Source organism: Pollicipes pollicipes, unplaced genomic scaffold, assembly GCF_011947565.3.
Source record: "Pollicipes pollicipes isolate AB1234 unplaced genomic scaffold, Ppol_2.1 Scaffold_5724;HRSCAF=6776_pilon_pilon_pilon, whole genome shotgun sequence".
Classification (NCBI taxonomy): Eukaryota; Metazoa; Arthropoda; class Thecostraca; order Pollicipedomorpha; family Pollicipedidae; genus Pollicipes; species Pollicipes pollicipes.
Window position 1 is genome coordinate 2,171,558 of NW_023596746.1, and position 16,391 is coordinate 2,187,948.

At 54.7% G+C, this 16,391-nt stretch overlaps 1 pseudogene; it reads right to left on the reverse strand.

The window, feature by feature from the left end:
- The window catches only part of LOC119102297 (casein kinase I-like), a 29,391-nt pseudogene extending 16,279 nt beyond the window's left edge, over nt 1–13,112 (reverse strand).
- Between the last annotated feature and the right edge of the window lie 3,279 nt (nt 13,113–16,391).

A 16,391-nucleotide genomic window follows, 5' to 3' on the forward strand; every position in this document is an offset into this window, starting at 1 on the left:
GTCACTTCACTCCACAAAGGGGTGAAATGAAACAGGCAGCTGTGCACCGCGTTTGGATACTCAAGAAACCTCTGAGGCAAATTGGAAGGAAGCCGTGGTTTAAAAAGCTACACAAACTACATCAGCTTGTGCGCCTTAGTACCTTAAATACCTACCAAAAGTTTTTAGCCCTAGTGAACGACCAACGAAAAACAGCCGGCACGCAAAACGGGGTTCGGGCCAGAAGTCTAGACAACAGTGCACAGTTTAAGCTGATATTACTGCAAAGTATACTGCAACGTAAAATGTGAAAAAGCAGTTCCAGACCTTGTCGCGACGGTGCGAGTTCATAACAGCTATGTTCCAGACTGCCCTGGACAAGGTGTGTTGGGGAAGGAGAGGAATTTGGACGGCCTCTCCTGTCCCTATAGCACTGCGGCCCGCAGATATAACCATTGCACTGCATTTTGGCCGGCTGGCAACCCCTGCAGGTGCAATGGGTCCACAAGCGGCCCACGCAGGTCCAAGACAGCTGTTTTGGGGAAACCTTGGATGTTTAGGGGATCAGCACGGCTTCCTGTGGAGGCCTTGAGATTAACAGGGACGCCCTCAAACCCGTTGATGGGGCGACTGGTCCCTCGCCCTCCCCTTGGCCTACATCTGTACAAGTAAAGCAAATCGTAGCTGACATTTTGTATCACTCAACGCCAACGGTCAGTTCACAAAATGGCACGTTGACGTTGTGGGCGTGGCTATACTGCAGGTCAGGAGCGCTTAGCATCATCCCATATGCCGCCACTTCAAGCGGAATGTGAAACGCAGGGCGCAGAGAGGAGTTAAACAAACCTTTCCATTTTTGTGCACGTAACTGAAAACTTCATCCGAAATTGGGCCTCGCGATTTGTTCAGCTTTTTCAAGTGGAGGCCATTGCTTTTTTTGATAAAAGTATATGACTTCACCGACAAGAGCTTGGTGTCGTCACCAATCGTGGTTGGAATGAGCTGCGCAATGATGAACCTACAGTGAATCGATCCCACTGAAATAGTCGAACACACGCACAAGAGCCGATGCCCGATTTCTGGATAGAACCTGTCCGGGCCGTCCCACCATCACTCACCGGTGCGCGTCAGCCAAATGTTGCACACTCGCGATCTAGCTCGGCTACGGGACCACGAAGCGTCCTCGCTACCGTTCGGTCCATCCTGCTCGCTCCAACCCAGTTCCAGTTCGTTCCAGCTGCCGCTGGGGCCAGCACGCGAACGCGCGCGTTAGCGGAGGGTCCGATGATACGGGCGTGCATCGGTCGGCGTATGCCGCTGGAACGGAGCCAGGCGGCTCTGGCAGCGCCGCTGGCACCGCCCGGGGCTCGCGGAACCGCGACAGCTCGATAATCTTCGACACTCCTCCGAGCAAGCGTCACGCAATCAACCCGGCTGAAGCAGGCATACGCCAATGGTCGGTAGCTGAGTAGGCTGACCCGTTGCAGCATTGCAATACGATTCTTCCGATTCAGTTCATTACTGGCGTCAGTAATTGGGGCTTCATAACGCACTCAGTTGCTAAGGCTATATGGTGTCGCTTGCCTCTCACCCCGGCAAAAGCGTCGGGCGCCGCGAAGAATCGAACCCGGTGCCTCTGGTTTCCCAGACGCGCAGCTTCCCCACTACAATATCGATGCCGCCTCATCACTGGCGTCATATGTCTTCATCTCCAGTAGCGATTTCCGGGCACTAAAAACACCATAAAGATAACAAACCGGAGCAATGATACAACATCGATCTGCTGCGTCTAAAAATACGTTTGACATGAGCAGCACAGCCCAAAGAATTCGCGAAGCTGTATGTCCATGTCAGCGATCGAGAAGCGTGCGCATTTTGCTTGCCGTCTTCAGACGCTGCCGCGCCTGGCGCCCTTGGCCGCGCGCTGCCCCACCCTCACGCCCTCACGGTGCCACCTCGCACGCGGCGTACCGCTGCCACGCCGCGGCGCGCCTGGGACGGCCGGGGTCCAGCGGGGAGGCACCGGGAGCTGCAGGCGCGCGCCGCCTCCCGAGCCAGACGTCGGCCGGCCGGCGCTGGGAGTCCCCCGGGGGCCCCATAACGGGCCGAGCGGCGGCCACGCTCCCCGGCACGGCCCACCGACCGGCTGGACCTGGACGGTAAACTGGACCGGCTGGGGTGCACGGTTTGCAGCCGTCGAGCCGACACGGCCCGAGCGTCAGTGGCCACGGCCGGACGGCTCGTGGCGTTGCAGAGCGCCACGAGGATCACTGGCGTCGCTCATCCCGACCGCTGGGGCCGGCTGGCGCCCGCGGCTCGAGCTTCACCGGCTTGGCGCGGTCGTGGTCGCGTGCGGTCACACCCCGAATACGTCAACGACACCGGCATGCACAGCGCTGCCCTTTTACGGTAGCTGATAGAGCACCTTTAAACCTCAGCGCCACAGCCCTGTCGAGGACCACGGGTCATTAAAACCCGGCCGGCGCCGCGCGCATCACGAATGCCCGGAGTGCGCCGCTGGTGCCGTCCACATCGTCGGCCTGCCACTTCCCCAGTCACTTGGACAGGACGCCGGCCGGCCTGGCCCGTCACGACCAAGACCAACTGTCAGCTGGTCTCGGCTGTATCCCACCCGGCAAACAAATGAATGGGCCGGCAGATCACGCCAGATCGTTCGCGAGAGGCAAAGCACGATCGTGTGATAACTTATACGGGTAAACAAAAACGCAATGATCGTTTTACGGGAAACACTGAAACTGTTAACAATGTCGTTACGCCCACCGACTAACCACGCGCAATGGCTTCGGCCCCACTCCCATCACCACCACGAGAACGCGACACGATACAGAGCAATCGAGCCTTCCCACCCGGCGTTACCACAATGCCCACAGCGAAACACTGCGCAACCCCCGCACTAATTCGCTCGCCGGTGCTAACATCCAGTAGCCATCGCCGTGCGCCGCGTGTTTTCGACTGCGAGCGCTGGGCCGGGCAGTGGCCGGCGTCATCAGTATTCAGCGGGGCCTGGATCGCGGCGCCGGCCGGCTGCAGAGCACAGCCAGAACCCACGGTCAGCTGACGGGCTCATTCCACCCGTGCGCCGGAGCGGGCGGCGCCAGTGTGCTCTCCGATAACGGCGTCTGGCCAGGAGCGTGATGCGCTCCGAGCCGGTGCAGCCGCGCCCGGCTGGGGTCCAATACTGCGCGCGGCAGGTGTGAGAATGCCAACAGGCCGGACAGGGCGTGTCGCTGCCCGCTCTCCGGACCGCCTTCGTGCAACACACCGTTATCAAGACAACCACGCGACTGGCAGCCGAGGCTACCTCGTCACCTGAGGAGCCGGTCACTGCGCCCGCCACACACCACACGCCACGCCGCACCGCCGGGCTGCCGGCACCCCGGCACGACGAGGCGGCGGAAGCCGTCTAGGCGTTGCACTAACCCCACCCGCTCACCATGCCCCCGGTAACGGCGTCGCCGTGACGTGTGCTGCGTGACCCTGACGCCGTGACGTCGCGGCCGCCGCAGTGGCGTGGTGCGCGGCGCGCGTGCAGCCGGCGGGTGGCCGGCGTCGCGACATGGCCCGGCCGCCCGTCACCGGCCGCCGGCCCGCCAGCAGCGGCCGCCGACGCCCCACCAGTCCGGATGCACGCGCCTTGAGCTGGCAACGCCGGACCGCCGGGGGTCCGCGCCGCCGGACCGCCGGGGGTCCGCGCCGCCAGACACGCCCTGACCCGCCGGCCGGGCACGCACGCGTCCACTGGCCGGGCGGCCCCGAGCGGCGTCCCTCCGCTCTCAGTCACAGACGGTCCTGGCAGCAGCGACTCAGGCGCGCCGCCGCTCCTCCCGCACGGCGCGATCCAGCGGCGGCGAACGTGACGAAGCAGCGGCGGGCAGGCGCCAATCGCTGACCACTGGCCGGGCGTCCCCGAGCGGCGTCCCTCCGCTTTCAGTCACAGACAGCCGGCAGCAGTGACGCAGGCGCGCCGCCGCTCCTCCCGCACAGCGCGATCCAGCGGCGACGAACATGACGAAGCAGCGGCAGACAGGCGCCAATCGCCGACCACTGGCCGGGCCCGGCCAGGTTGCGTCCACCACTACTGGCGCGCCGGACAGGGTAAACCCCCTCCCCACCACCAAACATAAGGCCAGTGATGCGTGATCCGGACTTCACGGCCACTGACTCATCAGACAACCTCGCAGCCCAAGGATTTGGTGGAGAGGGGACGGGGTGCCTTTACCTTCCGGCAGGAGGACAAATCAAGTCGGTGGTGACTCACCGAAGTCGGTGTTTCTATTTATGTCGCGATAACGTAGCGATAGCGTGAACTGAAGCGGGCATGTCCGCCAGTCCGCCAAGCATGTCCTTCAACAAGTCCCCACACAAACCTCTTCTGCACCTGCTTTGTGCCTACGCAGCAGTTTATTCGTGTGCTCGGCGTAGTTCCGGGTGCCGGTGCGTGGCGTTGGTGAGATGTGCCGTCGGCGACGCGCCGGCTCACGCCCAGCACAGCCCGAACGCCGCCGCTGCATCACCGCCGCCGAGCCCACCCGCCGGCCGGAGCGGCGGTACATGGTGACGCACGGCCGGCGCCGGCAGAAGCGCGGCGCCGAGCGAGAACACCCGACGCTCCCGGTCTCTCCACCGCGCCGCCGCTCCTCCCAGGACCCCTCACGAGGCGGGACGGATCTACTACCAGGCCCCAGCCGGCCATGCGCCGCCCCTGCTCCGGCCGCGGACAGGCAGCGCTCCGGTCGGGCCGGCCGCGCTCACACCTGCCGCACGGGAGATGGGCCGGCCGGCCGCGGCCAATCAACGGGCCGCAGTCAGCTGATGCATCAGCTGTCGCGTGGGCGGCGACGGCGCGGGCCGGCGCGATGAGGCGACGCCGCACGGCCGGCCGAGCGGCGGCGCTGCGCCGGAGCGAGCCCGGCCGGCCGCTCCGTCAGCGGCCGGCGTCAGCGTCAGCAGACAGCGCCGGCCGACACAACGCTACCGGGTTCGCTCCGTGGAATGATTGCAAACGCTTGGCGCCCTGGCGTTCTGCCGCGTGTCAACGCGGCATTCCACAGACGGCGCAATAAAATGTAATAAAGCGACCAAGCTTGACCAGGAGCCCGAAGCCTCGCAACAGCTCAACACTCGGTCTGCCTGATCGAGGATGGGGGAGGTATGGCACACATTCGGAACAGCCGCAACCGGATATAAAACTCGCGCGCGTCCACAAACCACCAACACCCAAAACGGCAAGCAGCTGGCAGATAGCGTCGGCACCGGACGAGATGGTGCTCCGCTCAGTTGCCGCTCCGCGTCCGCATCAGCTGACCGCCGCGAGATCGTCAGCTGACCGCGGACCAGTCATTGCACCGCAGCAGACGCCGATACATCCCGGCTCACTGACGGGGCCGCTGTCCGGCAGCCGGGATCGAGCGCATGGCCAGCCCCGCCCGCGGCCGCCCCGGCCGGCCGATGGCCCGCCGGCAGGCAGGTGGCGCGACAGTTCCGGCGCGCGATACAGTTCCGGCGCGGCCGACGGGCCAACGACCGTGCGCGGCGCGGCGGCGGCGGCGGTGGCGGCCATCAGCTGGGAGGCACCAGGCCGCCGCCGGACGGTCCGGAAGGCTGGGAGAGTGGCAGCCGGTCGGGTCGCGGGACGTCCGACGACGGGCGCACCGCGGCCGCCGCCGACGAGCCGGCGCTAGCGAGGACAGGCACGGCGCCGAATGGGCTCCAGCGCCGTAGCCGACCCCAACCGTGCGGCGATAATGATATTTAACTCCCGCCCCCCCCCCCCCCACGCGACGACGAAACCGGTCGCGCCGCCGGCCGCGTGCGGTGCCGATCCGGGCGCCGGCCGGCTGATCGGCAGACCGGAGCGCGCCCCCGAGCGTGCGGCCCCGCTCCGGGAGCTGCCACCGTCGCGGCGGAGGGGGGCTCCGCCAGCAGACCCGGTCCGCGCCAGGCTCCAGATCACGTCTTCTCCGAAGCAATCCGTTTATGCTGATACGGCATCGCTTACTTCCGCGCTAGCCAGAGATTATTTACTTCCGACACTCGTTGACTTTTCATACCATTTATTCGATCCTAATCAATCCGTACTCTTTGTTCCGTGGTGAGCCGACTCAACATATTCCAGCCATACTACCGCCGGAGCGTACCCAGGCCAGCCCAGCCTGGGTACTGACATAGGGAGGTGGTCAGAGATAAGCCGACACACAGCCGGGGGCGGGCGGTGACATCGGACCTTACGTGCCGACGGCGACCGCCCAGGCAGTCCGGCTATCGCACAGACAGTGATAATCGTGATACGCCGCCAACAAAGTCCCTCGTCGCCTCCCCCGACCCCGCCCAAGGCCGGCAGTATCGAAACAGCCTTGCTGCCGACTCCCTCCCCTCCCGCCCCCTCCCTCCCCCCACTGCTGACGTCTCAATGCATATGTGTGTCACGGTGCAAAATGAAAAACAAAGCCTGCGTTTTTAACAACCGCGATAAAGTTACGAAGGATAACACCATGCGCCACGCCATCAGGGGAGGGCGTGCTCACACGCAACACTCATTACGAAAATGGCCCGGCTCGGGTACAGCCTGTCATAAGTGTCCCATAATGGTAAAATGGCACACATCAACTCCCATCAGCCGACGGGCCGGCCGCGCGGGCGCGCCGGCGTCCGGCCGCCGTTCACCTACCGTGCGTGCCGAGCTGCCGGTAGAACCTGTACTCGAGGTGCAGCTGGGGCGCCTTCGACTTCATCGGCTCCTGCGGGCGGCGGCGGAGGCGGACGGCGCGTCAGCAAGATCGGCGTCCGGGCGGCGCCCCCTCCCCCTCCCCCCCCACTCTCCCAGCCACGGAGGCGGAGGCCGGCTAATCAGAGCGTAGCGGCGGCGCTGGCGCTGAGACAAGCTATCATATCGACATGCGTCCCGATGGTTACTCATGTTGCACTGGCTCGAGAAGATTTCATAAGTGAGCTGATAGTCACTAAAAGGAATACAGTTGGCTAATGATATCAATATTGGCAACTCCTGGGGTACAGAAAACTCGCGACAAAAAAGTAGCATCATTTCACCTCACCTCCCCTCGTTTCACCTTCACCTTCCAAGTACTATGCTCTTACATACGGCATGCAAATCGCAATCGCATGACGACGACGCCATTCCTGCCTTCGGAATGACGGCACCAAAAACAGTCTGCATATATCCCGCATAACGCACAAAGCATAGACAGCACAAATTTGTGAAACGTTGCCATATGATGACCTGCTACGCGCATGCGTGGGCCGTGCATGTACATGCACACACGCACACGCGTACGCGCATGCCGGGCCGCGCACGGCTGCCACACACCCGAGTCCCCTAACGTGGCACGGCTGCCGGAGTGACGTCAGCGCCAATCGGCACATGCAGCCAGCGCCGTATTTGGGCACGCGCGCACAGTGGCGATGACCGGCCGTCATCAGTCCGTTTTATCGCGCTGATACGACAGCTGGGTCGGCTGGACGGAGGAGCGGATACGACAGCTGGGTCGGCCGGACGGCAGAGCCGATACGACAGCTGGGTCGGCCGGACGGCAGAGCCGATACGACAGCTGGGTCGGCCGGACGGCAGAGCCGATACGACAGCTGGGCCTGCTGGATAGCGAAGCGGACACGACAGCCGGACGATATCCTAAAGCCAGCTATATGACGAAGTAGCGATAGCGATAAGGTGGGACTTCCCGAGGGCGTAATATTCACATCTGTCACGAGGGCGCATCTGTCTCAGCAGCAGTTGGGGTCTCGACATGGAGGGCGGGGGGGGGGGGGGGCGCAGACAGCTGATTCTCCCAATCTCTAATCAAGATGCGTTATAATTGTGTTTGAAATGGCACGCAGGGGTGCCTGCCAGGTCATATCACTCTCAGATACTCCGGGAAGAGCTCAATGCACGCACCCGGAACCCACCACCCAAATCGAGCAGTTCCCGTTAAATGGGCACATTTCGATCCGAGCTTATTTATCGGACAGGATGGGGAAGGATATGTCGTGTCGTATAATGCTAAGACATGGCAGCTCCAAGTCGCTTCATCACTTAAGCCACGGGCCAGCTGAGCCTTCCATATCGGCCAGGCAACACGACGAGCGCTTTCTCGGAATTGAACCCAGCAGTGGACTGTCCTTTGGAGTCGTTATATCCGCCCCGACGGACAGTCCATGGAACACCAATTAGCGCAGTTCGATAAACTGACGGACATCGAAAGTAGTGTCATTACTTCATTGTTCTCTACATAACCGTCACCAACTAGTAAGAACACACAAGTCAAGACGGAGCCCTAGCAGTTAGCCACGAACACCTCTAAACATGTATTCACTTCATAATGACATGGGGCAAGTACCTCAAGTATTTGTCGATTTCGCACATGCACCACAAAAGGTGCGCAAAACCCACCGGTGGGATGTGATAGCCACGTGTTCGTAAGAGCCCTGCAGCCAGACATGTACCTGAGTTCTAAGATGTTTTTCCGGGAGCCCGCTCAAGGTTCTGAGACCAGGACGAACCCCAAAACCAGTCTGGTTTTGGGCTGAGGGATCCAGCAGGAACCAGGATCCACCCTCATACTAAATAGAAAGATCAGCAAGAGCCAAGATCCAGCCTGACAATAAGCCGAAAGATCCAGCACGAAGAGCATGTTACCTACAAGACCACAGGGCACGTGCCATAACACATCAAAAAGCGGCGGTATCTGACCCAACTTCAATTGAACTTTTTGCCAACCGTTTGTTTACATCCTTCTTGGCTAAGGTAATAGAGGTTGAAAAGCACCAAACCGAGCCAAAAACACAGATCCCGCTGGATAAACTTGATCAACTGGGGTTAATAACCATTTTGGAAAAAACCATTTATAGATAATTAATCCATCAAAAAACTGTAACTACCAGAATTCGTCCATGCAAAACCAAGCATGATGACCTGCAATGGAAATGGGCCTACCATTGTTTTACATTTGCTCACAGGCTGTGCAAGTGCGAAGATGAAGGAGGGGGACCGATCATCAGCTAACCGACCCGCACTAGCCATACCGCTCAGGTTATGCCAGCGTCCGATTTCTGACAGATATCTCATCTATTCCATCCGTTATATTGTCGTGGGATCTGACCACATCTTACTTCAATACAAGCAAGGACACCACTTGATATGAATTTGCAAGTTTGGCAGACCAGGAGGACCTGGATTCTGACCTGACTGCACTTTAGGGAGACCCTGGTGATTGGACAGTTGGAATTGATACACTGTTTATGTTGCCTTGAAATCTAGTGTGATATGGCATGATCCTAATTTGGTTGATTAGCGCACATTCACAACTGACACCCCTACTATTTTGCAATGGTGAGCACATGGTTTCGAGAACATGTTGACTGTTTAACATGCCTGTAGTGTGTGAATTTTGACTTTTATCACAAATGTGTGGATCATCCAGGTGATAGATGCAGCTGTCAGCGACTTATTTCGGACTTGTGGGTAATGATCTTAAATTTACAGTGAAGCTCTGCTGGTTGTATGGTGGTATGGCGACATACTGTTTAACTTGTCTGGAGTATGTGGCTTTCATGCGATGTGAGAGCTGAAATATATGGGTTAACCCGTGTGATAGTTTCAGCTGTCACACGTTGACTTCTTAGCTGTAAGAAAATTACGCATAACTAGCAGTTATAAGCGTTTTTTAGTTGCATTGGCGGTATCAGGGCATGCTGACTTGTCTGTGGTGTAAGACTTTAAATAAATGCGGGAGTAAAAATATTTGAGTTGTCCTGTGTGACCTACATGGCCGTGACTGAGAGCCACGAGTCAGATTCGTGCTTATAAAGAAAATCAGTGACGATCAGTATGCAAAGTCCAGTGCTTCCATAAGAACCAAGGAGAACCAGGAACCAGGCCTATGGTCTGCTAACGAGCCAGAGGAAGTCAGGATCCAGCGTTTGGCTTTGTCGAAAGAACCAGTGGGAACCAGGATCTATGGTTTTATCTCGTTGAAAGAACCAGTGAGAACCACGATACAGAATCTTGGCTTGCCGGAAGATCCAGCAGGAGCCAGGATCCAGGGTCTTGTTTTGTCCAAAGGACTAGCGGGATCCAGGATCCAGGGCTTTAAATGCCGAAGGAACCAGTGGGAGCCAGGAACCAAAACTAGAGAACAGACGCATGTCTGCTCGCAGCACGCGCATAAGCGGTTTGTCTTGAAAAAGCGCGACACTTAGTCGTGCCGCTCCACTAGGCCACGATCGTGTGCCGGTTATTACAGAGCTGAGATCAGTGGCAGTGGTAATTGGGGCTCTCGGGCGCTTCGACCGCGCGGTCATACAGAGCCCAAAACGCGGAGCTGAGACCAGTAATACCAGCGGAGCACGCCGGATGAGCCGCGTGGTGACCACGTGACTGGAGGGGGGGGGGGGGGGGAGGGAGAGGTCACAGACCCACGGAAGGCACGGCCCGGAAACATAGACTGAAACCCACGAAACGGAACGGCATGCGAAAGCCACAGCTCCCGGTGGCACAACAAAAACACTGTGCCGATAGCAACAGCAAAGGAAAAGGTGGGTCAGATTTACGTATTTAGCGAAGCAATTAGCATCCAGGTTTTTCAGCGTCGCAATACCTTACTGCCATCACGGCGGCCGATAAAACGCAGCAGGTAAGAGCCATCGAATCAACGCCATTCCGGCTGATCAAGCTTGTTCCATGCCAGCAAATTACGACGTCCTCACGAAACGGACAAAAGCTACCGGCACGAAACCAAAGGCAAAGTAGGCATCCAAACAAGCTGTGTCAAATTCCACGACCACCATGCTCGGCAACTGCTCAATGTACGGTGTGGTTTGACGTCATAAAGAAGCAAATCAACAGGTTGTCCAACGGTCGTGTAAAACCGTACAGCGCTAGCATACGAGGCAGCACACGGCACCAGGGGAAATACAAACGGCGCGGACACCCGAGTCGCACGATGGAACACGGTGCGAAACGGCACACAGCCGTGCCAAGACACGAAACGGGCCGAGCACGACCGACTCGTCACTCGCTTATTCACGAGCATCCGAGCGAGGAGGAACATCACAGGCCAATGACCTCACGCCGTGGAACGTTTGCTAAGAAAAGCCACGGCTCGCAATGGGCTGATCCGAAGTATGGAAACCATCCCTCGCAGATCATCAACATCAACAGCGCTGAAGCCTGAAGTTCCGCGTGGATTGATGGCCCAGTGTACTCATGCAGGGAGGATGTTGCTCTTTCCAAAATCGGACGCTCGTGTGACTAACTGATGATGAGTTCTCGGACGCGCCGATTACTAGGGTAATTTTGCATCCACTATGGCATGTCCTTCTCCCCTTATTTTTTAAAAAAAATAATGCAGCACTGAGTCGCTGCGTACAAGACATGTTTTGAAGTCACATGGTCGAAAGTCCGCAGCGTTACACTTGATGCACATGAAATCGCCTCTATGAGGCAGCATACATGCATCTTCCAGCTCGGACAGAAGGTGTCACCAATAACACATACGTATAACCCAGGGCGAATTCAGAACGCCGACTTGGGGCCCAGAGTCCCAAATGTGCTGATGATTAGCCCAACAATCACCAAAGGGTTATGGAAGACACGCCAAATAACAAGGTTATTTTGCGCCCTCGCAGAAAGATGTTCCGCATGACAAATATCCTCGATTTCGCTCGTTTTTATTCCAATGAGCGGTCTAAAACCAGCTTCCCTTGGTAACGGTTGCTTACTATTTCGTCAAAGTTCAAGTTCAAAGATGAGTCATTTCTGCCCGTCCCTGGCCACGTTGGGGAAAGATGGCCCGGCTGGCCCTCTTCCCCTTCCCTGGAACTGTCCTTGCACACAGCACTGTACTTTCATCCAGTCTATGACGAATCAATGATGAGGGGCCAGTTTTAAGCCACCATAGCCGGAAAACCAACCGATTACTGCGCGTGGGCGCCAGCCGTGCAATGTGTGCCGACAGCAGGCTGCACGTGTCCACCGATGACACATGCTGAAGCCGATCATCTGACACAGGAGTTACCATTGCAGACCGCAGCCATGCCCGAATGGACACAGAAACCTCCCGGGCGTACTTCTTTCCACATTCGCCTCCGTTCAACAACCGTAGCACGTTGCATGAACTACAAATACGACCTATGGCCATTGAACCAAGGCGGAGTCTACAACCAGAAAGATCTTCAGTCAGAGCCCTAATGCGCATGAGATGATATAGCCAATGACTATAGCCAATGAAGAAACAGACTTCGTCACGAACAGGACGCAACACATTGCACGATAAAAGTGGCACCTTAAATGGTGGGGCAGTTGAGAGGGAACAGCAAAAAAGCAAAAAATTGCATGTGTCAGCAGAACACTTATTCTGATAACACGTGCTAACAAGATACTGTAAGGCACCAACAACCAAAACAATTACATCAGTAACAGCCCAGGACAGTGAAAAAAAAACGCAAATAAAATGGCTGGTGGGTCCATATGTGTTCATAAAAGGCGGATGAAAAACAAAAACATGACACAAGGTGAGAACAGCCATAGATACACCGGAGACACACGCCACAAAGCGCTCATCCAGCCGAGAGCTAAATGGGCCAGGCAACTCGGACCATCCGGTTCGTGATTACTTGCATCTGATGACTGTCGGGAAAGCCGAATGATGTCCAACACATACATGCCCAACTGCCTGCTCCCGATAAACAACATCAAGACCACTGGAGCACATACCTCTACCTCCCCCCCCCCCCCTCTCTCTCTCTCTGCTTCCACTCACCAGCTTGATGGCGACGTGTTCGCTGTTGTACATGTTCTTGCCGAGCCGGAGCTCGCCGAAGTTACCGCAGCCAATCTTCTTGCCGACGCGGAAGTTGGAGCCGACCATGAGCACGCCCGAGCTCGAGCCGGAGCCGGACTGGCGCGAGCCCGTGCTCTGGACGGTGGCGCGGCTGGAGGAGGGCAGGCGCGCGGCGCGGCGCGCCGCCGCCGCCTCATCCGCCGGCTTCTCCTTGGCGTCCCGCTTCTGCATGCCGCGCGTCCGGGCACTGACGCTGAAGTAGCGGGCGGCGGCGATGCCGAAGTGCGACACCTTGGCGGCGGGACGGGCGCGCGCACAGCCACGGGAGGGCGGGCGGGCGGTCACGAGCGGACGCCGGCGGCGGGCGGCGGGGCGCCGGTCACGCGGGGGCGCCGGGCCATGGGGCGCCGGGCGGACGAAGTGCCTCCCAGCGCCGCTGCTCTAGGCCGGAGGCCGGTCGGCCGGCTACCTGCGGCGGATAGGGTGCCGTCAGTCGGCTGCCAGGGGAAAGGACAGGAGGAGGATCAGTTGCTTTCACCGCCAGTGGCAAGAATAGTTATGCTGACTGTGGAAAGTCACGGAAAATGCTAACGAAAGATCACCCTGGGGCTGGGGTATCCCTCAGGTAGAATACTGACTGGTTGCAAACTATCCAGAAAAAGCATCTTTATGCAACTGTTAACTGCAAAACAAACCAATTGTGTCTGTTAACTGAGAGCAATAAGCATTTGCCATGCTGTGATGTGTTTGGCACAATAAACTGGCATAAGAGATTTATCAATTTAGTAGCATTGAAGCAAAATATGTTGAAACAAGTTTGGCATGTACACACACCAACTAAACTGCATCTGCCTATTCATGAATAATGGCAGCAGACAGCTTAAAACCCTCATTTGGCATTACACCAAGCTCTTTACATGCTGACACTATAGATGTATGCTTAAAAAACTGGTGCTATGCTGACACAAATGGTGACCCCAAATTTTACATTCCAGGCATGTGCATGACACAAAATGTGCTGATGTCTCAGGTAGTGCAATACTCTTTCATAAAAGGCTTGGTTCAATGAGAGTTTGACATCTCATCATTTGCATGCATCTATGCTAATTCTACTCTAGTAGCATTCATTTTGACAAAAAATGGTTTGACTTGCAATGGTTTAAACTTAAATATTCTTATTTCTTTAACGCCAAAATTTTCAACCTCCAATTAAAGACCCCAAACCAGCACACCAGCACTGCTCCTTCAGAGAAATGATGAAGATTTTGATTGAAATTAACACATTCGCCCTGCATCGGCCATGTGTCTGCGTTTCCAGGGTGTGTAGCACAATTTCAGCATTGAAGTACAATATAGGAAGTGGGTAGAATAAGCAGGAGGCCAGCTTTGTATTTGAACAAGCTCTTTGTTTAAATGTTGATTATAGCTGACAAGTTGAACCTATACTTACCAAAGTATGTTTATGTGATCATGTATGCTAATATTTAAAGTATGCTTACAAAAGTGTGCAGCCTTTTTTGCATGTTTCACACATAGTTTAAATCAAATGTGTGATTCACACAACAACATCAGTATTCTCAAAAATAGTCCAAATAGCTCAGCAGTTGTATTTGAAGTAGCTGCTACCATGGCAGAAATGTCATTTGACTCACCCTTCAACTCCCTCACATCTTACTGTTACTGTCACCAATAGGACAGCCATATGTTTTCAGTATCACAGCAGTAAAATGACTTTCTCCCACGAGCATATGCAAAAAACTGAGCCCCTCATACTTAGGGTAAAACGCACAAAATATGAGGTCATACTTTCATTTGAAAAGAAATCCTAGCCTTCAGCTTTGTACTTGATATAAGCCGTACAAGCCTTGATCTCCTCATTTTGTGTAGACCGCTAACCAGTTGAAACCTGTTTGCACTTGTGAAACCTAATCTATTCTTCATGTATCAGAACATATAATAAAACAATATCATTTGAACAATGGTTACCTTGACTAGCTTAAATGCTGAGTTTCCACAGTATAATTTATGTTAACTTGATAGTGTCATTCAACCAGTATCTCCTGGCATATGAATGGTCAACAACCATCTGCAAAAGAGCTTCAAACTATGGCTTTGTTTTCTGCAGCATGTTGTTCAGCCAGTGGCCATTTTCAGAGCACACTCTAGCTTTGACAAAAATTTACACTGGGATGCTTGGTTTGTCCCAAGGCTGTGGTATACAAACCAGTAACACATTATGTGGTCAATGCATTGCATGGTTTGGTGCTGCAAATTTCAAGGTTCTACCAATGCACCTCTCACTAAATAGATTCAGCCTTCTGCTGTGCCAAGTATTAACAATCAGTTACACAACTATAATTACATACCTGAATGACCTGGCCATCCATGTAAGGTCCATGGTCATCTCATTGTCCATGTTCACAAGCAGCTTCCCCCATGTCAATTTTGAACAAGATCAATGTGAAATCCTCTGACACAGTCCCAGAGGCTGTGATGAATATCACATTTGATTGTTTTGAATGCACCAAAATTGTTCATTTGATTGTGCCACTTGGACTATAACATTACACAAATTCATTTGTACTTTTCATGTGGTTCCACTAACATATGCTTTGGGAATGTACCCTAAAAATGACACAAATTTAAGCTTTATAACTCTTAATCACACTGTCCTAAAAACTCCATACCATATACAACATAACCATATGGGCTAACCAACTTTAGCTCCCTAGACACCACTTTCAAAACCTTAGCTTTGTGAGATAATTTCTACCCACAAATGTTATTTTCTCTCACAGCACAAAACAAATAATTTTGCATGCTAAGACTGAGCAAATCTTCCTAAGCCATGGGGCAAAATCAAATATGCCCTATTGGAGTGGACTGTTAACAAATGTGTCATGTTCTCTACAGCAAAGCCTTGGTCGACCTTACTGGTTCACTTGGAAGCAGAGACTTAGTTGTGGGTGTTTATCTGTAACATCACCTGAGATCAGTTGTAATGGAATTTTGGAGCATAGAAATTAACCCTTGTGTGGAAGGAAATAGTTATGAATTGGTACAAGATGAAAATAACATCAGACCAAACACTAAAGGCACTGCTATCTCATAGAGTAATTTGTAGAGATATTTTGGCTTCCATCTTGACTGATATAAGCCTATGCCAGAACATCCTGCAGTATCTGAAATTGATTAATGCAGAGCTATATGAAATTCATTAAGCATACATATTTAATCTGGGCATTCATGGTGCTTTTAAAAGCTGATATCTGCTTTGCATTCATGTGTTATTTCTTTTTCATCCACAGAACAAATGCTGTTCATTATTGGTGTAAGTGCTCACAACATACCACAAGCTTGAAACAGGGCCTGAACATATCCTTTAACTACTTGTACACTGTATACAATTTATAAGACAAGACCATTCATGTAAAGAACATCTACATCTAAAAAAGCAGGAACTGTGTTGAAGTGTTATCTGCAAAATTATGCTTTGATGACTGTTGAGAGAAAGTATGCAAGGCACAAACATTTGGCTTTACCTGAGTAAATTGACAATGTATTCAATTGGCTGTCTCTCTGTGAATGTTAAGATTG